This window comes from Tympanuchus pallidicinctus, unplaced genomic scaffold, assembly GCF_026119805.1.
Source record: "Tympanuchus pallidicinctus isolate F22 unplaced genomic scaffold, pur_lepc_1.0 scaffold3, whole genome shotgun sequence".
NCBI lineage: Eukaryota > Metazoa > Chordata > Aves > Galliformes > Phasianidae > Tympanuchus > Tympanuchus pallidicinctus.
The window spans coordinates 26,321,770-26,342,396 of record NW_026294747.1 but is presented as its reverse complement, the minus strand read 5'-3'; the positions used below and the strand labels follow the sequence as shown (position 1 = coordinate 26,342,396).

The following is a 20,627-nucleotide window of genomic DNA, read 5'->3' as shown; positions in this document are numbered from 1 at the left end:
ATTGCAACTATCTCCTATATGCTCCTTGGTCCCCTGGTTTGGTGGCACTTACAGATTCTTTCAGTATTCTCCCGGTTGGGTACCCGCAGTATTAATGGAAATACGAAGCAAAACTTGATACAGGACAAGTTTTAGCAGACTCAACCTGAAATGCTTTAATGCTTCCCCTGTATTTTTCTTTTCATTTTAAACTAAGCCGCAGTTTCAGTTCTCTGAAAGATTATCCAGCAGTTACACTCACATACAGCAATTATTTCAGATACATGATCTGCAGATCATGTTGGATGGTGTCAGAGGCATCACTTACATAAATCGCATCTGCTGCTCCCCTTAGACATCTGCCCAGTCAAAAGTGAATATTATATTTAATTTGACTGTAATTTCTTTAACTTAAATTGATTTCTCCCTTGTTCTTTTTCCTCCAGGGATATTTCCAAATCTGTCTTGAGTATCTGAGTTATTGTATTTGTCCTATCACTCCTTAAATTCACTTTCTCCACTCAACTGTTGTTGAAAGACACACATAATATTCTGGAATCTCTCAAAGCAAATCAGTAGTGCTATAGGAATGATTTAGACTAGTCATTTATATACTTCAGGATAGGTTATTGTAAGTAAGTAGGTGGATTAAACTGTTTGAGTTTTCGAATGCACTGGTAATTAAATAAGCAGGTAAAGCACTACGGATTAAAAATGTAATTCGAATACATGTGCTGGAAGCTGAAACCACTGTGACTGGAAACTGTCCTGACATCTCTAATGCCTCCTTTCATAAATATTTGCTGTTTGACAAGTTTATTTTGTGAAATACAGGGCTAGTATTTGAGCATCCTTTAGTGCTCCTGCCAGTGATGTGACTCAGACTAAAAACCCCTACTCTGAGAAGATAACATCTTTCTTACTTAATTCCATTCTATGGAATAGAACTAAATTTAAGCAGTGAGATCAAGATGTTAAAGAGCAATGCAAAGCTAAATAAACTGATGTGGATTCAGTATGGCTTAGTAGATTTTTTCCATGTAAGTTTTCTGATAACTTCTATTTGAAGAACGGGCTTCTGTTTAGTCTGTCACATCTGGGAATGCACTCTAAGTGCAAAACAAGTAGAAAATAATTCCAAATAGCTGAAAATGTAGTTGCATAACAGAGCTTAATATTAGCTTGCTTTTTCTAACTTGAATGAAAATTTGAGGACATTTTCTAAAATCAAAAACTGCTAGGCCTAACCCAGTAGAATTACATTACTGACTATAGGAAGATATACTGCTGAGGGAAGGTTGATTTTTCTTTTCCATCTGTGCTCTTCTCCCCGTTCAGTGGGGATTAATGAACAGCTGGAAAAATCCATGAAGTTAAATGCAACGTCCTGGATTATGGCATACACAGGATTTCACTGAACGTGTTTACTCGGGTGCTGGCTTTGAAAGCAGTGGTGCTGGCACCGCCGTGTGCTGACTGGGGTTGGTTGAGAGGCCTCACACCACAGGGTGGGAGGGAAGAGGCCTGAGCTCCAGTGTGAAGCATGCGTTGATGCTGCATTGAAGTGCATGGTGTGTCTTGGCTACCTTGCTGAGTTTAGCTAATGAGCTATATATTTCATATAAATAGAAGAGAAATAGAAGGAGAGCTGTGTTGCACCAGAGGTTTTGCATGCTTGTGGGTAAACCTGTCCTGTGCATCAAAAAGCTGTTCAGGGGGTTCTTGACCTGTACTAGTTTAAGCCTTTTATTTCAGTGACTTTTAACTTGGGCAGATGTTTACACATGATTTAGTTTACTGCTCTGACTGTCAAGTTTGTTGAAGAACACACTGTTGGCTTCACTGCCTCACGATTTGCAAACATGGCTACACTTGGCACATGGTAGCAGAGCACCTGAGCCTGCCCTGGCGTGGCGCTGCTGTGTCTGTGGGTCTTCCACTCTAATTGCTTTTTTCAGAAGTAGGTTCTGTTAGCTGCAGGTCTCAGCACTGAGCGTGCAGAGACAATCTGTTCTGTATACGTGGTGTTTTCTCTGCTGGCATCAGTGTGGTTTGGAGGGAGGAAGCGCTTGTGATTCACATACCAGAGGGCTGAAGAACAGAAAGAAAAAGATGCTTGGCTGGGAGACAGAAGGGCAGGCCACTAGGAGGAGAGAAAGAAAAGAATGTAAGAGCAGGAAACCGTTGGGAAAAAAAAAAAAAAAAAAAAAAAAAAAAAAAAAAAAAGGAAAAGAAAAAAAAAAAAAAGGAGGAGGGAATAGGAGTTTGAGTGAAGAGAACAGAAAAGTGGGAGGAATGGATTCATGAGCAGCAGAGGTTCTGGGAACAGGGAAGTGCATACAGTTGTTTGGCTTTGAAATGTATATGTGAAAGTACTGCTGCTTGATAGCACTACTGATACAAAAACTTGGGATTTTGTGGCATTTGCTCTTGGTAGGAGGCTTCTTTGTCAAGAATTTTGTTCTCAGACTCTTTGGCTGCCTAGCTCTTGAGTTAGTTAACTCTGAACAAGAATATTTTATCTGTATATTTTGCTTAGTTTTCTCTCTATTTTACCAGCTGCTACATCTTTGAAGAGAGATTTCCTGTGCCCTTCCTCAGATGTCTGTAATACTACCAAGAGGAACTGTCTTTCTGTAAGTAGATCTCTTCTGTGAATGGTACATTCATAATCTGAATTAATTGAAAACACTCATAGTAATGTGTGTTTGCAGAGAAGTCTGAACAGTTTATTATGTAAAATTATTTGTCTTATATTCCGATTGTCTTAACCTCAAATTACGTATGATTTTTCATGGCTCATAGTTGAGAATAATGATAGATGCTCAGGGGAAACTCCTGTTATTTTTTTGCTTTGGACGTTTGAAATGCACAGTAAACTTCTATTCTTAGCTTAGACAGTGATAATAAAAGCAGTACGTGTCTCTGTCAACATTGGTGAAAAATTAGTCTCTGGGGATTTTTGAATGTTTTATTTAATGATGAGAACTGTAAATCTGTCCTGTGTGGTGTCTGAGTGAGCTGTCTTATATCAAAACATCATTAATTCATTTTTATACTTTACAGCAGTGTTTTGGGAATAAGTACTGGAATGAAAGCCAAAAGCTCCCCTCTAGATTGCAAGAATCACATTGTAGGGATTGTTGAGGGATTGATTTATATTTTTTGGTTTAGTAATTTTAAACAGGAGGAAGAGGGGATGGTCTTGATCTGCTTACTTAGCTTGGTTTGGCAGTTTAATCATGGTAGTGCAGCCATCAGACCTGTGCACATATTTGGGCGCTTGAAGATGGGGCACCCAATGAGATCTTGATTTGCATTTATACTTAATTACTTAATTACTATCAAATTGTGGAAGTGAGGACTTACAGAAGTTGCATTTGTTTCTTTTTGAATTGAATTTGAATTTGTTTTTATTTGAATAGTGCATTTGTTTCTTCAGTAATACAGATTCTTACGCTGTGGACTCTTGATTTTAATATAGTTTGAGCCATGAGTTTTTTTTTAATATACATGTGTTGTATTTGGCATTTTTCTTAAACTTGGAAAGTGTACACACATCCCTCAAGTCTTTAGGATAATAATGAACTTTGTTGGAAGTCTCTGAATGTGTTTTACAGCTGGTAGCTTTATGTTACAGCTAAACAGTACTGTGAAAGATGGGTGTCTTGCTCCTGCTCTTTCTCTCTCTTGTTCTGGCTCTTACCTGAGCCTAAGCTGATGTGACACATCAGCAAAAAGAGGCTGTTTTGGTTTTTGTTAGGAGCTAGTTTTCTACTGTTTTCTACTATGTATTTGTAATGCAAGGAAGTAAGCGTGTGCCTGGAAAATTGAAGAATGGAGCAAGGGCAGGAAGGAGAATTAATCTCCTTTCTCTTAAGCCCTTAAATCTCATTTCTGGAAGCCAGAGAAATGCATCTGCTGGATATGCAGGAGGAGATGAGTAGGGCCAACACTTGGAAGCAGGAGTTGGTTTAGGCATAACATGAACAGCAGCTAATCTGGGAGTTGCAGGGATTGGGATGGAAAAGGCAGAGGGGTGTGGAAGACTGCTTGGCTCATGCACTCAGAGGGGGGATTGCATGGCCCAGGTGACAGCTGCTTGGAACAAGCCAGAAACAGCCCCACGGTTCCCCATCCCATGCACGAGGGGAGTGTCAGGGAGACAGTTTCGAGGGAGGGAGGCTCAGAATCTACTGCGGTGATCAGTCAGTTTGCAGAATACTCAAGCTAGGAAAACAAATGGGCTGCCTGTACTAAGTGCTTTCTGCTGAGAGGGAACAGTATTGTGGTTATAAATGCAAGTGTAGGAATCGAGTAGACGCAGTAGTGGTACCAAGAAGTAGCAGCTGTGAATGCTTTTACTTTTTACATAACTCAAATTTTAAAATTATCAGGTTTTTTTGGTATGCAGAATTAATGGCAAGCATGGATGGCTTATTTTGTGAGCCTTTTATTGCTAAAAACAGTAAATAATGAGATTACTGGATCCTATGTCACAAACCCTTGACATTTGTCTCCCCTCCAGGAAGGAAGGAAAAAAAGAAAACAACCCACCCATCTAATATCTCCTATTTGTCATTAGTTTAAAAAAAAAAAAAAAAAAAAAGTCAAAGCTTTGCTTATTGGTCTGATTGCTCATACTTAAAATAATGTCATAAATTAGAACATCTAAGTGATGTTTTAGGTGTAAAACTGTAAAAAGAAATTTGTGAAAAGGAACTTGACCTATAAGACGCTTTAGCCTTTATAATCTGGTGTAAGTGAATCAAGCAAAAAATTGGAGAGCTTGCTTTTTCTCATAGCTACTTTACATAAGTGTTCTTTACTGGTACCAAAACTGTATTTTGTTTTCATGAATTTAATAGTCTTTCCAGCAATTTCATCTGATCATTCACTGTTAGGTTTGTGTTTTAAGTATTAGATTTATTTTTAGAAGTTCAGACTCTTAGGAATGAGACGATATCACATGAGTAGGCCATTTACTGGAGAAAGACCCATACACAGTGCAAAATATGAAATAATGGGGCTAGGAGCCTGTGCTGTCCCCATTCAGTTTAAATACTGAATACAGCTGGAATAATAATAAAGTAAGCAAATTATTTGATGAGTTAGCAGTGAGCCTAGCTATAACAATTCGAACAGAAGCAAGGATAGCTAACAACTTGTCAATGTGACGGATGGCCCCCAAAGTTGTGTGTGTGTGTTTTTTTTTTTTTTTTTTAAAGGAAATCACTCAAATCTATTCCTTTCATAGGATTTACCTGTGTGTGTGTGTGTGTGTGTGTGTGTGTCCTCAGCTTCTGGCTTGGGAGTCACCAGTGGAATGTAAAGCCTATCCATCATCTGTGAACTGAAGTATTTTCAATAACCATGCAATTGAGCAGTGGAAGAGGAATAATTAAATGTCTTATAAAATGCTGAAGAAAACAATTAGCAAACAGAAAACTTGGAGGTTAATGTAGAAACATTTTCCTGGTGGTTTCCAGGCTAGGCAGCATGGCAGTTACCTCTCTAGCTTTTCATAAGTGAGGCTACCCCAACTGATTTTAGTTACAAACATCCTTCCTTGCCTATGCTGTTGCATCACACTGTGCAGAAGTCGTTCTGTGTGCACTAGTGGTGTCTTGGCTGCTGGAGTTGTTTGAGGTCGTGCATGCTTTCCCTCCCTCCCCAGCCACGTACGTCTCTGTGATGCATTTGACAACGTTGCCCTTTTAGATGCTCAGGTCTGATTTAATGAGGCCAGGGGTGTTGTATCAGAGCTTCATGGAAAAATTGCCTTGAAGGAAGGCGTATAGCGTGCCATGAGCTGGTTCTAATTACCAGCTTTGTCCCAGAATTTTCCTGGGAAAGAGAGGCTTTACATCTTGAAGTTAGCCAGTGAGAGATTTTCATAAACCGAGCGAATGTGGCTTTGTGAATCTCTAAGTGCCAAGTGAAGACTTCTTTTTGCTAAGGTAATGCATTTGTGAATGGAAATTGCTTTGCGTATGAAGATACGGGATTGTTTTTTTTGTGTTAAATACCAATATCAATCTGTAGGTGATTGTCGTTCTGCTTCTCAGTTACTGTTAGCTGAGACATCAAATATATGTTAAGGGTACTTAAAATTGCTCTGTTTCAGAATACGCAAACAGATGTGTCCTATTGGGGATGCACTCCTAGGTGTACGAATTTGCAAGTTACTGTAGCCAGTTGGTTACAAGTTACTGTAACCAGTAATACATGAATACCCTTCTGAAACAAGAGCCAGTGAGAGCTGAGAAGTTTATGCTGGTTTATGTGTGTGTGTATATGTATGTATATGTATATTCCCCTCAATCTGCCTCCAGTTCTATTTTGGAACTGTTCAAAATTGTGGAGTGGATGTGCCTTACCTGCCCCTGAATTTGCAATGCTTACAGTGGTGTATAATAGTTAGGGAAGTTCAGAACAGTAGTGTTACCAGTCCCTCAAAGCAGGATTCAGTAAGAACACTTGTACGCCGGGTGCAAATGATTCTTAGCAGCAACATTTGTTGTTGGAGAAAGTGATTACAGTTTCAGCATTGTATTGTGACCATCATACTCACCGTAACTTCAAGTGTAATTGGCTATCACCAAATACTGTTGATCTTTCAATAATTTTTAGTGGACATCTTTCTTATCTTTCCTTTATCACTGTAGAATCTTTTCTTTATGAAGAAATGAAGAATCTTTTCTTTATGAAGAAGTGCTGGCTGCTAGAGTTATTCGGATGTTTCTTAAGGTCTTACTGTAGCTCTTTTAATGTGTGCATGTTAAAAGTTTGTGGTTTGATTTTTGTTTGTTTGTTTCTCAGCAGAGTATTTAAAAACTTTCTGTATTGGTGCCATATTATCAGAAATGCTGTCTTACCAGTAGAATTTGAAAAAAAATCTTGAAGGAACCACCTGAACAAGGAATTCTCCTAAAGAAAATAAGATTGTTTCTTGGACAGATTAATGTATTTTAATCTGTTTTCTCTATCTATAATCAGATTTGGGAATGCAGTTTTTCACAGTATACCTGCACTTTTTTTGACCTGTGCTTAAAATACACAGGCAAAAGCTACACCTAAACAGAACATTCTCTTACCTCACATGTGAGGATAAAATGTGATGCAAAGTGTGCTGTCACTGAGGGAAGATATCTGAGTGGTGCCTAATGAGTCAACACATCACAAGTCCATTTTTTCCATGTCTGTATGGGAAGGGAGGGAGGGAAAGTGATGTTATGAGTGGGAGGCTTCTTCCAGATTTTTCACTTCATTTTAGGTGAAGTCAGTGATTTACATTTGTTAATGGCAAAAAATCAGTTCAAGAAATGGTTTTAATTTAGTGAAGCTTTTATATCCTTGATTTTTTTTTTTCTTCTAGTGCAGAATATTGTTGCAACAATTCTTTTCTTACACTTTTTAACTAAGGAGAAGTAATTACCAATATGCAGTCAGATTTTTGATAAAATAGTTGATGTATTCTTTCATGTGACTTGAGTTCTATGGAGTTCCCCTAAAATGCTGTGAATACAAGTATTTCCAAAATACCAGTGATTGTTTTTTAGTTCAGATAACTTACTGTAAGATAGTTGGTTAAGAAGACCTATGGTCTTCTTAAGAACAAACATAGTGGGTCAGGCTGTGCGTTCATTTACTGTAGCAGCCTTCTTTAGATTGTCATGCTTACTGAGTGCCACATGCTTAGAGAAGAGCATGAGAGCAGGGAAAGCATGCAACGATTGGTCTTTACTACCTTCTTCACTCTTTCAGCAGACTCTTGAATCAGTGGAAACGTATGTACATAACATGCTATAGTAGATTATGCTTTTGTTTATTCATGTAGCAAGAAATGTTTCTAGAGTCTAGTAATATTCTATTCTGTGTTGCTTGTACAGATACTGTCATTGTTTTGAAAATTGTATCTACTATTTGCTGCCCAATGTATGTTAGGAGAAAAAGCGAATGACGATTTTCTATGCCTCTTTTCCATGTTTTCCATGATTTTATAGACCTTCTGTTTCTTATCAACTGTCTGCTTCAGAGCAAAAGGCTCTTAATCCCTGGCAGACGCTGAAAGAACTTCCTGTTTGCCTGTTCCTGCTTCCTTCACTGTCATTAATGTTCATACAGTCACACGGAGACAAAGATTGAGGGAACAATCCAGCTAAAAAGTTCTTTTCCCCATCCTTACATACTTCTAACAGTTCAGCTTAGCTAGCCCATCCCACTGTGTGATGCATGGGCATGTGATGGCACGAACAGGAATAAACAGATGGAGACATCCTTAGCTATGTGGGCTTCAGCTCCGTCTGCTCTCTGAAAACTTGGAGGTATTCTCTCACCTGGTATTAAATGAAGGTTGCTTACTTTATCATTGATTATATGCATTTTTTTTTTAAAAAAAAAAAGGTATAGCGAAATCATTTCCAAGCAGTAGACATGAAGTTAAATTGATCTTACACTGCAACTTTTTCTTTGGTGTTGACACCAGTTTGATCTTTTAGCTATCAAACTGCCAACTTGTCATTAAATTTTAGGAATACAGCACCACTGAGACTTCAGAGTCTTATCCAACTTGGTCAAAACTGATGTATGGATAATTGGTTTAATTTATTTGTAGAGGAAGGGTAACAACTATGACTACTGAAGTCTAACTTGCTTAGGAGAACTGGAGGCGGATGGGAGGAGATGAATTCTTTATTCAAATCTCAGATGGCTTGTTTTGGAGAATCTTCTTGTGCTTTTTATTTCCTTTTCCCCTCTATATTGCTTTCATTGGTTTTACCAGTACAATAATCTCTTCAGATCATGCTGAAAATTGCCTCTAACATTTATCTAAACATGCTGATTTCTTCTGCTTCTATAAATTTCACTGTACAGCTGGAATAGCTGTGCTCCGCTAACTCTACATAAAACAGAGATGCATTTACTAGCTCCATAACGTTTATGCTTCTGGAGCTAAGTCATCTTTGCATTTGGTGGAGTTTATAGAGGGCTGTTTTCTCAGTAGAGAGACTGGGGAAAATACATCATGCAAAATCTTCAGGAATATTATTTCCAGTAAGTCATGAATGAATACCAGATGGCTTTGAAACCTACTTAGCTATCTGTTTTTGTTAATCTTGCTTTGCTTGCTTGAGACCTCAAAACTTATTTTCCCCACCTGCTGATAAATACAGGGTCATAGGAATCACTGTATTGGGTCAGACCATCTGTTCTTTAATTAGGACTTGTAACAGATGCTTCGGATGACTATGCACAAGAACCTACAATAGCTGTCATGATATTAATATACTCCAGGGAATCTCTCTCTGGGTCCTGTTAGTTCAGCTTCTTGTATCTTTTCCAGGTCTTTATTTTTAAATATTTTCTATTGTGATGGTGTTTTATCTTTTGTTCTCTCCTTTAATGTTAGCAGGCTTTAAGCTTTGCAATCCTGTATCCCTCAGCAGTGAGTTCCCTGGGTTAACGTGTGAAGAAGTATCTGTTTGATTAATGGTGAACTCACCAACTTTCGATTTAGTTGAACACCTTCTCTTTCTCTGACAGTATTCTGGGAAGGTAACACTTGATCTACCTTTCCTGTTCATTTTCTTGGGAAAATAACTTAATTCTTGCTGCTTCCTCACTGCACGTTGAAACTTCTGTGCTTCTGGTTGTTCTTGGTTCCTGTCTGTGAAAAGCCTTCAGCTGAGCTGCTTTAACTGGATGATTCAAATTTCCCACCAAGCTTCAGTTGAAAAAACACTGTTCTTGCCTGTAAGAGAAAATTTATCTTCTTATGCTGCTGGAGGTGTGTAGTTCATAGGAAATACTGTTAGTATTTTAGGTTTTATTTGAGGAAGATGTGTTGTGTTGTAGTAGTGAAGATGGCCTTGCAAGGGAGATGTCTAAATCTGCTATAATGCTACAGCAAAGAGAAGGGTTCTTACACTGCGTGTTTTCAAAGCTGCTTTCAGAAAGCATGGCACTAAACTCAAAGGTGGGGAGAGTTCCTTTTCAGGGCTAGGGGTGTGCCTGTGTTTTCTTTGACAGTTCTAAATCCAGATCGAGATACAGCACTTTTCTACTGCAGTGTGATATTGAAAGAATTGTGAACTGGGGAGCAAATGTTGTTTGCTGGTAAGTAGCATTGATGTTAACATCTTAACAGCAGCTGCCAAGCTAGGGGTTGTGGGCATGGGACCTCAAAGAACTTAGTGTGCTCGGCTTTTTTTTTTTTCTGTATCCTGTGCTGATCTGAAATAAAATTAAGAGCAATTGATGTAGAAACCAGTTTATATAGATAAAGATTATAATTTTAAGTGCCTGAGCAAAAATGGATCTTTAGCTGTCTTTTGTCTTTTTCTTTTTTTAATGGGGCCTTTTTTCTCCGTGGAGTACTGTTTGTGAAGTACCACCCTCTTTATATCACTTACATTTTTCTATACAGATTCTTGGAAAACTCAATAAACTTCAAGCTGAGTGTAAGTTAGTAGCTGAAGGAATCAATAAGTTTTGAGTGAATGGATGTGAAGATAAAAAAGAAAATTAGGAGGAAGAGGGACAGATTGATGTTGGATACATTCATTGAAAAATGAGGTGTTGCACCTTATCCTGACTAGCAAGGGAATGCTAGAGTGGGAAGCCTCTGTTATGTTGTGCTCAGGTTTCCAAGGAGATGTGAGATATTTTTGAGAAATTGAGAAATCACGGAAAGAGGAATTTTAAGTTGCATGTCAAACCACAAAATGCAATGGCAGGAAGATTTGCAATATAAAGTATTTTAAGGGTAGAGCTTAGATCCTCTGTAGCTGAAATACTTTTTCACCAGTGGTAATGATTAGCGTTTGACTGAGAGCTCTTTTAGTTTGATAAACAGCATTCTTTTCATTTTTAACTGCTTGGAGAGAAGACTAAGCACCAAAGATAAATAGACTTTATTTATCCCAACGTCTGGAAAAGTTCTTTATTCAAAATTAAAAATCCTAAAAGCTTTCTAAAAAAAAAAAAAAAAAAAAAAAGGTTGAAAAATGCTGGAGATACAATTCTTGAAATAGTGTTTGGCTTGAGAGTGTTGAACTGGTAGGTACTACAGGCAGTCAGGAATGTACTGTGTCTGAGATGCTAGAAGCTACTTAAGATTATACAAAGTGTTTAAGTCAACTTCTTGAGCAAACTGGAAATTTTCACTTGGCAATAGCATGTGTGTAGCATCCAGCATTTTTGCAAGCAAGAGATAAGACACAATGTGATAAAACCTACTCAAATATGCTTTGGAGCTCTGGGTAGCTACAGTAAGTACTTTGAAGCCAGAAGAGCGGACTAATGTTGCTAATTATATACATGTGCAGTGTTCTGTGAGAGAACTTGCAAATTAATGATCAAGAAATGGACTTCTTTGTGCTGTCTTTACACTCATCACGTTCTAGAATATTTTAGTGCAGTGTTGCTAAGATTTGATTCTGCAGCAGACTTTCTGATACAGACAGAGACTGAGTAGCACCTGTGCCTAGGTTACCTCTAAGTATATACTTTGTGCTGCATGTATGTATAGTCTTTGTCATTGCTGTAGATGTATTATGGTTCTTCTGGCTTTATTTCTGTTTCATCTTTAATTTGAATCATGTCTTCACTTCTCATGCTGTCACAAGGTAGGCTGATCAGCATCTTCATCACTCTTGTATTATTTCTGCATCTCAGGTTGGCTAGTAGGCTGGTAGGACACGTAGCAGGCAATTGGGGGGAGAATATCTGAACATCTGAAAATTCAGTGGGATTGGTAAGTGGAAACTGCAAATGCTGTCATGAGCAAATAGTAAAAAAAAAAAACTTGGTTGTTTCTCACAACTGCACTTCCTATTTCTGCTCATAAATGAGTTGATTTTGACTTTGAATATGTATAAGTGGTGAAAGTAGAGGAAATAATACAGGGCTGAAGTGGAGAAGGACAGGTTTTTTTTTCCTGTTGGTGTTGGCACCTGGGTTACGTAGGGCACAATGAGCTCGCATGCCTCAGTCAGCACTTCAGCTGTGCCGACTTCTTTCAGGCCTGAAGACAGCAAAGTGAAGATTGTTTAATAAGCGAGGTTCCAGTGAAACCTCAAAGATGAGAGGAATTCCAAAAGGAAAATAAAACGCTCATCTGTCAGGATAGATTTGCTGGCTGCCATTCAGAACAGAAAGCTGCAGAATGCTTGTGGCCAGCTAAATGAATATGACCATGTTGAACTTTTCCATCCCCTTGCATGCGTAACAGAACGTGCTTAAATCAAAATGATTTAGGCAGGCCACAGTTGGTTAATGTGCACTTTGTGTTTAAAACTTTTTTGAAAGTAAATAGTTGTTTTTTATATCAGTTTTATTCTGAAGGATTTGTGAAGCTTTTACGGTGCTGAGGATTTGTCTCTTCAGTTGTCTCCTATATAAAACTGTCATTGAGTTTCTTTAGAAATATGGTTTTGCTGCTATAAACACTTAGTTTATCGAAGCACGTGGGAATGGCCCTTCTTAAATGCAGGAGTTTTTTAGTAATTTTATTCTTTAAGACTAACGAATAGGGTATCTCAAAGCACAGGGATCTTGTCCAAGGAAGGTCTTCACTGCAGTGTGTGCTTTGATGTAAAGCCAAAAGAATTACTATCTGCATAAGATTTTGCAATGAAAATAGTAATCATGGTTCTGCAAAAAAATTTTTTTTTTTTCTTTTTTGCTTTAGAAATCAGTATTCTGAACTCACCAGAGATTTTGCAGGAAGAAGTGGCCATCTAAGGAATTAATTTAGGATTTATATTAAAGTTGTCTAAACAGCTTCCAGCTAATTGCGTGCTGCAATTTGCGTGGCACTGTTCTCTTTGGGTCTTGCTTCCAGCAGCACCCCATAGCCATGTTGCAGCCCTTGTTCTGCATTGGACACTTCTGCTCATTTTCTCTTCTCCCTCGTCAGCTGTGCCAGCGTGGAGTTGGATCAGGAGTCAGCTTCAGTTTGTCTTAATGAAGCAATCTATTAAATGCATTTCTTCAAATTCAGACTAGTCTGTCTGCCTTTCGCTGCAGGAGTTTGGCTCAGCGAGGCAGGATTGCTGGCACTGCCGCACAGCTAGGCACTGTGACACTCAGAGCTGTTCTGCCTTGGTCAAGCTTTGCTTATTTTGCAGAGTCTTTGTAGATACAACTTTAAAGAATACCAAGGGGAGTAAATATCTTTTTTTTCTTTCTTTTTTTTTTTTTTCTCCAGAAGGATTTGAGGGGAAACTAGCCATTTTTTTTCTTTGTTCCCATTGAGTGGTGTTTGGGCAGTTTTGCAGGTAGTTATCATTTATCACTGAAATCCTCCTTATCTCTTGCAAAAGTCCACTTTGAAAGGACAAGAAATCAGTTGTTGGATTCCTGTTCTCATGTGCAACTCAGTGGGAAGCAGAAATCCTTAGCTGGGGTGCTTCATAAGCTTTTCTTTTTACAGTAAGGTCTTTGAGGCTGGCCTTTACTAGACATCGGCTTTGAAAGGGAAATACCAATGCGTGATGAGAAGAAATGTGCCTGCCTGTAGAAAAACGTGCTATATGAAGTAATGGGATGCCCATAGGACAACGTGAATATGCAGTTAATGTGTATAAAAATACAGGTGAAACAGCACTGCTTTCTTAATTAAGGGACATTTTCCCCTTGGAGATCTTAAAGGTGGAGTGACTGCAGTGAGACATCTACACCTGCCTTTTCTCCTTGCCAACCTCCTTGAGGCGTTTCATTACTGTGCTGTTAAGGCGTCACCTTTATGGTGCTCCATGCATAGCATTACCTGTAGTGTTGGAATTATCGTTCAGTTTGTGAAATGAGAACCTCGCAGAAGCCTTTGGAACTAATTAAATGCCATTCTCCTGGGGGCTGTCCTCTGTAAGCAGGAACAACAGAAGCACGGTGCTGTGCTGAGCCTCTGAGAGGCTGAAGTGTTTCCCCAGCTGCTGCTTCTGCCTGGGCTGACAACTTGTAGCCGTTTTATCACTCACATTTACATGGCAGAGCTCTAAGCAGAAACCTCAGGGCACACTACTGCTTAATGTATAATAAATAATATTTGCTTTCTTTAAAAGACTAAACGAAATGTGTATTCTGTGCTTTTAACAAGAATCTCTATAAACATTTTGTACAGCTTCAAAATCCATCTAATCTTTAATGGGTTGTTAAGAGATCTGATTAATAAAATGTATTTTCTTAGTAACGCTGTCACCAAAGTATTTAAATAAAAATGCTGTGGCTGAAAGCTTTTAAACAATAAACAATTTCCTAATGGAGCGGTGTTGAGAATAAAACAGAAGTGCTTTAGAAGGCACAGTGTTTGACAGTTTGAGGAGGCCAAAGGAAATTTGTTAGTGACGCTAAATCTGGAAGGTGACTTATGCAGATTAGGACCTGGTAAGGCTCAGGGAGCCTTTTGCTGCTTGTTTGAGTTGTCTGCTTCCTGAGAAGTTAATCTGATGCTTATGGCTTCTTACAGCTGCTTGACTTGCATGAGCTAATTTTAGCTGCTTTATGGTATACAACAGGCATGTCACATATTACTCTTATTTTTTTTTTCCTTATATTTGTGGAGGAATTAAGGAAGCATTTCACTGAATGTTAACTAATTCTCTGAATCAAATCTTTCAACAAAATATTAAAGAACAAAAAGCAGTTTTATTTTCCAAGTTTTTTCCTTGGATATTTAGCTTTCATCAATGTGCTGTTTGCTATCAGTCTTCCATTCAATACAGTGTGTTTCAGTTGTTAATATGAATAGACAGTGCAGAAGGCATTTCCATGGCTGTGCATCTATTTCTTCCTATACTTGAAGAGAGGCATTAAGATCTGTGTCTTCAGTGAAGCTTTGAAAAAGTGACTGAGACTATTGCTCCACTCTAGGGAAATGATGTTTTCATCTTCTGCTTTTAGCTCTGTGTCATGCTGCTGTAAGAACTGCTCACTGTTATCCCTGTGGGTTGCTCTGGTGAAAGTGTGTTTGTAGGACAGGCCCACAAACTTTTAAGTGTGTGTTAAAGGAATTGCTGAGGACGCGTTTCAGGTCCCTTTCAAAGATACAGCATGCTTCATCCACAGGCTTTCAGTGTTTGAAACCATAGATTCAAACAAACAAAATGCCCTTCTGTAAAGTGGGTAATGTCTATTAATGAATGCACGTGTAGTGTCACAGTGCTAAGGAGATCAGTTTCACTAGATGCTCAGCTGTCTCCTAGCTTCCAGCTGCTGCTTTCCCTACATTTCACACCCAAATTGCACAAAAAGTATTTATGGCAGGAGGCAAGGTGGAGTTAGGTGCATTTGGAGCATCTTGGGCTGAAATAGAATAGTTTAATCTGAGTGCATTTTGAAATGGCACTGTAATATTAAAAGAAAAGCAGTGCTTGCAGTAGGAAACCTCATCCATTTCTTTTGATCTCGTGTAATTTCTTCTAGTGTATCTTGCTGTGGCGTGTGTGTGTTTTGTTTTTTTGTTTTTTTTTAACATGTATCATTAAAACATCGCAAAAGAGCTTATTGTCCGAAGGGCTGCGTATGTGCACAATATCTGTAAGGGTCTTAGCTTTCAAAAAAGTCCTGTATCACATCTCCTCCTTTTTCATTTTGTTCTGTGAAACTTATATTTACATTATTCTACTCCAACGCTGCCTACTTCTAATGAAGTTTTCACATGAAGTGGTATGTTTGTGCTTTCTTTGACCTCAATTTTTTGAGCTCTTAGTCTAGTACAAAGGTGTCTGTAACAAACTCTCTACTGTATGTGCTGTTTCTATGATTCTGTTCTCATTTGTTGTCATGAAGAGCTGTGGAGTAAATAGGTCCCGGAAGATATATGGATTAGTAATGGCTTTAATGATAGTTTTTCATGAGTAGCATTTTTACAAGGGAATTTAGTTCAGTAATGCTGGTGCTCTAACTTGGTCTGTTCCAACAGCCGTTACTCATAGTGCAATTCACAGCGCAGCTGGAAAATGAGAAGGGACAGCTCCTTGTTTCACTGCAAATGCCTTAATAAACATTATGATCCACGCCAGAACTTTTAATTGAGCTCTTTGTAAATAAGTGTTATTAATCATTCTGAAATACTGGCAAAGTGAAGAGGAAAATGAAAGAAACTACTTTGATTTTTAGTTAAATGCATGAATTTTTCTCATACCCGTCTACTTGGCACGCTTCCATAGAATGCTGCATTCGAAGGCTCTTACCAGATTTTGGGGATTCTCCCTTTCACTGTCCAACTAGCATTGTAAATACATGCATGAAATGTGTGTTTACAAATTATATGATTTTTTTTTTTTTGTGATATTTAGAGAGAAAGGTTCTGAAATTGTGTGCATGAGTTTGTATTTGGTGAAATCTGATGCTGTTTTTTTCTTCCTCATAAGCAATATGTTATTATTTTTCATAGTGATTTGTTAATACCATACTGTACTGAAATTGTTGTAGAACTGCTGCAGCCCAATCTGTTTTGGCCAAAATTTTCTTCTAGTTTAACATTTTTTTTCCTTCTCAGTGAGGCAAGTGGGATATCTAACTGCATGTGGATAGTTCAGTTTTGTGTGTCACCTTAGTATCTACATGGATATATCTGCTGTATAATATAATATAATGTTCTGGTTATATATTTAAAGGTTAAATGTAATATTTTAAAAAAAATTTAAAGAGGTCTTGAATTGTCATCTTCAATCATTAGTTGGTTTTTTTTCTGCTCAAAGTTTTCCCAAGAGTTGCAATAAATGTCAGAAATCTGATGTACAGGAAGATGGGAAATGACGAGAGCAATTGATAGGAACAAATTTTTAACTGTTAGCACCTAGCTTTAAGGAATCAAAATCTACAAGTGCTTTTGCTTGAATTGGAAGTTGCTCACAGCTAAGATGAGGCTTTATAATTCAAGTATTTGATAGTGTTCATGATAGATGATATTGATGTCCCACTTTCAGTATTGCAGATGTATTCTTAAGATTGCGTATCAGGATGGATTATGCTTAAATGGCTGATGAAATTCTTGATGAAAATATCAATATGTTTAGTAGAATACAATGCTGGATGGGCCTGCCAGCATTTTATGCTTGTGGAATTTAGACCTACAATTCTTTATCTTTAAAAAGTAGAGTGTATCAATGAGTTTAAGAGTTTTGGTAACTTCAGAGAATGAACTTTTTTCATTAAATGGCTGTTACAGTTTTCAGATTCACCTAGTGAAAGTAACTGTATTTTGAAAGATCTAGCACATTTTTTCCACCTCTGCTGTGGAGCTGCACAAGTAAACTGCAGGCACCTCTATTCCAAATTCTTCTTGCTACTGTTCTAATACGTAAGAAATCTTTCTGAGTAACTCTTATTGCATGGAATACCCCCAGAAAGCAGCTGTGTACAGAGTGAAGTACTTCATACTGGCGTGCAAATAGTGCTGTACTTGCTGAATAAATTGCTGTCCAGCTCACTGTGCTTTCTGCTGTACAGCACCTAGGCCAGCTAGAACAGAGCCTGTGCCAGGGTTAAGTCAGCTACTTGTTCTGCCCTAACTTGTGCTGTGCCCATCTTGTGTTTCCTTTACCATTGCCTTCTCTGTGAAGTGCTCTGCTTGTTGCGTTTCATCTCTTGCTGCTTCTCAGCCCTTTTGTAGGCTGCAGAGCTACTCACCTCTGTGTGCGCTCACTCTGTACTTGAATTCATCTGCCTGCCTTGGATTATCAGCTGTTGGAGCTGGAGTGGGATGAGTTATCCAAAAGGGATGGTTCTGTGCTATGTATGTCTGTGCATTTTTTTTTTTTTTTCAAGTTAATAAACCAGTGTATGATATGCTCTGTTACATTTCAGGTGAAGATTGTGTAGTTTGCAGTTTGTGTTCAGATGTTTTGTTTGAAATGAAGTTAATTCTGTTGATGGAAACTTGTTGGTAATTTGGCATCTGTTGAACATTTGTACTGTTTGTTTTAAAAGCAGTTTCTATTACTGCCTTGCTGTGCTGAACTTCAGCATTGTTCTAAAAATACAGGTTGTGTTTTTTTGAATGTTAAGGATTGTGTGATTCTATAGTTGTCTGTATATAATTGATTGCTGAAGAAGATGCAGTTGGGTTGGTTTTTTGTTGATTTTTTTTTTTTTCAGTTGTTGATGAGTGCAGTACTCTAAACTGTGCTGTATATGTAGGGATGGAAAATGACCTTTTGGGGTCCTATCTGGAATCCTGGATCCACCACAGAAGCAGTGGCCTGGCACAAGTCAGTTGAGCTTAGCTGCCCAGGGCATGTCCGAATGCATTGACAGGGAAGAGGGTAGGAAGGAAGACACCAGCTACCTGTGGTTCCTTCTCAGAGCATGCAGTTAGTCTTAGCATCACCGCTTTGTGCTTCAAGGGCCTTCATAATTCACTTGACAGTGAATATGAATCTGCTAGTTCCTCTTGAAAACTGTATCAGGCTGAAATATTCCCAAAGCAAACTTTTTGATGCAGGAAATTTATGTGATCTGGGTATTGGATCTTTGAGACATACAAAAGGATGTAGAGTATAGTACAGATTATCTTTTCTTTATGACTAAATATTTCTGATGTCTCAGATGGATTGTCTATTATGAATATTTTTTACATGCCTTGATTTGGCCCATTTTTGTGTCTCAAGTTTCAGGGTCTTCTGTTTCAAGAGTTTGTTGTAGTTTATTTTTAAATCTGGAATTCCAGTAATGAGAAACTTCCGGCGATTGCTTTGGAGCCAGCAAAGCTCTCCCTTGGCTTCATCTCCTTCTCCCCTCAGGACTTCATTTTTGCGGAGCAGAAGTGGTTATAGCTTCTGATAGCTCACAGGACGACAGCATCATTCCACAATGCTGGCTTAAAGCATCCATCTAATTCTGTTTACTTTCTGGTTGGACTGAAGCTTTTGCCTCGGGACTGCTAGATTAATGAATCTGGCCCTTCTTAATTTAGAAGAATGACTTCAGGTTTGCAGAGGCTCATTGACTCTTCTTTTGTCATTTGAAGAAATTTCCTTTCCCTTGAGTGAATAAGAGACTATTTCAGCTCCTCTCGATCTCTTCAGGACTTTTCTCTCATCTTTCTGATATTCGCTAAGCCTCATTGAGTCCTACATTTCTGCATCAACATGGGCAAGTCAGTTATGCAACTACTGTTTTACTAACACGGCTCTAGAAAATCTATTTGTTGATCTTAAAGCACGTGACACGTTAATGTTCTTGGAAACGTATCTTTAATTGATCATTATATATAATAAAGCTTCCAATGGGCAGAAATTTAATAGTATGCCTCAGTGAGTTTGTCTGTCAGAGGAAGTCAGTTCGTTATGTAATTCAGCAATTATTTCAGTCTTTAAGGTTTCACTTTATTTATAGAAGACCACCCTTACTTCTTCTGCTAGAGACAAAATCAGTTGGGTTGCTCCTGTGTTTGAATTTTTTTTTCATCGCTAACAAATTTTTTATGGTTATTTAGATAAGTACTAAATTGCTTCATCTTTTATGTTTTTGACAGAAGAACAAAAATTCTTGCTTAGTGAATTTTCAGTGCTAATATTTAACAAACAAGTATGGCTCAATTTTTCCAAGCTTGATATACATTTGCATTATGTAATAGGCAATGCTTTTCAAATCTGCATAAGGGTATTTCAGCAAATGAAGAAATTTCGGGAGGTGCTTGGGAGTTTCAGCTCAAGTGGCTCTCCTAATCTGATAAACCATTTGTGGTTTTATGATGCAGTCCAACTCCTGTGGTTTGTGGAAAACTGTATTACGTGGCTCAGAGTTTAAGTAGCTTTATTCTTTTTTGCTGATGGTTGTTTGTATCAAGAAATAGGTAGCAGTTACATAACACTTTTATCACTTATCTTTTTGAAGATTATCTTTAACAGAAATGTTTTGTTGAAGAAAAAAAAATGAAATAAATATCTTGTTTGAGAAGGGAATTAAATGAAACATCATATTGCAAATTGAAGGGGAAACAGTGAAACATCTGTAGCATGGAACTGCAGTGACTGAGAGCGGACAGTCAGGATGAAATCTTTCAAAATCTCAGTGATGGGCAGAAGTTATTTTATTGGTACCATGTTTTTATATATTGACGTTTTCTCTTTAGAGCTTCGAGAATCAGCTTAGTTCTTTGAAAATAATTGCATTGTAAGATTGTGTCTTTAGGGAGCCTGGGTCAGTTAGTAATTTCAGGGAAAAATGAAATTACCAAATAATAATCTAATAGATTTAGATTTTTAATAGTCAGTGGACATTGCTTCATCTACTCAGTGTGATTTCATGTGTATGTAATTGTCTGGACCACCAAACAAATGGGTGACAAGTTGAGCACTCCATCCTATTTTTAGTGAACCCTTTCAAATACAGCTGGCATTAAAAAAACAAACAAACAAAAAAACAACCCTAAAAGAAATTAGCAAGTCTAAAATTTCTTTCTTGAACTCTGCCTTGTTTGTGGGCTTTAACAAGATTTGACACAAATGCTGACAATAAGTAAACATGTATCAGTGGTCACAGAATACATCTGAGTTTATGGCAGATACAGTGATTGTAATCTTCTGAACCACAGTGATAGAGAGTATCTGATGCTTTCTGTTCTTCAGTTTTGGGTCCAGCAGCATAGTATCTTTGAAAGCTTGACCTCCCAGTTGAAAAATACTTACAAACATTGC

At 38.0% G+C, this 20,627-nt stretch overlaps 1 protein-coding gene across 5 annotated transcripts in view; it reads left to right on the top strand.

The window, feature by feature from the left end:
- The window catches only part of SIPA1L1 (signal induced proliferation associated 1 like 1), a 190,097-nt gene that overhangs the window by 77,876 nt on the left and 91,594 nt on the right, over nucleotides 1–20,627 (top strand). For 3 of the 5 annotated variants that reach the window (XM_052693651.1, XM_052693647.1, XM_052693649.1), the window contains one exon: nucleotides 2,539–2,615. The exons of the other annotated variants lie outside the window; for them this stretch is intronic. The gene's annotated coding sequence lies outside the window, so the exon portion shown is untranslated. The remainder of the gene's footprint in view (nucleotides 1–2,538; nucleotides 2,616–20,627) is intronic. 5 annotated transcript variants of the gene reach the window in all.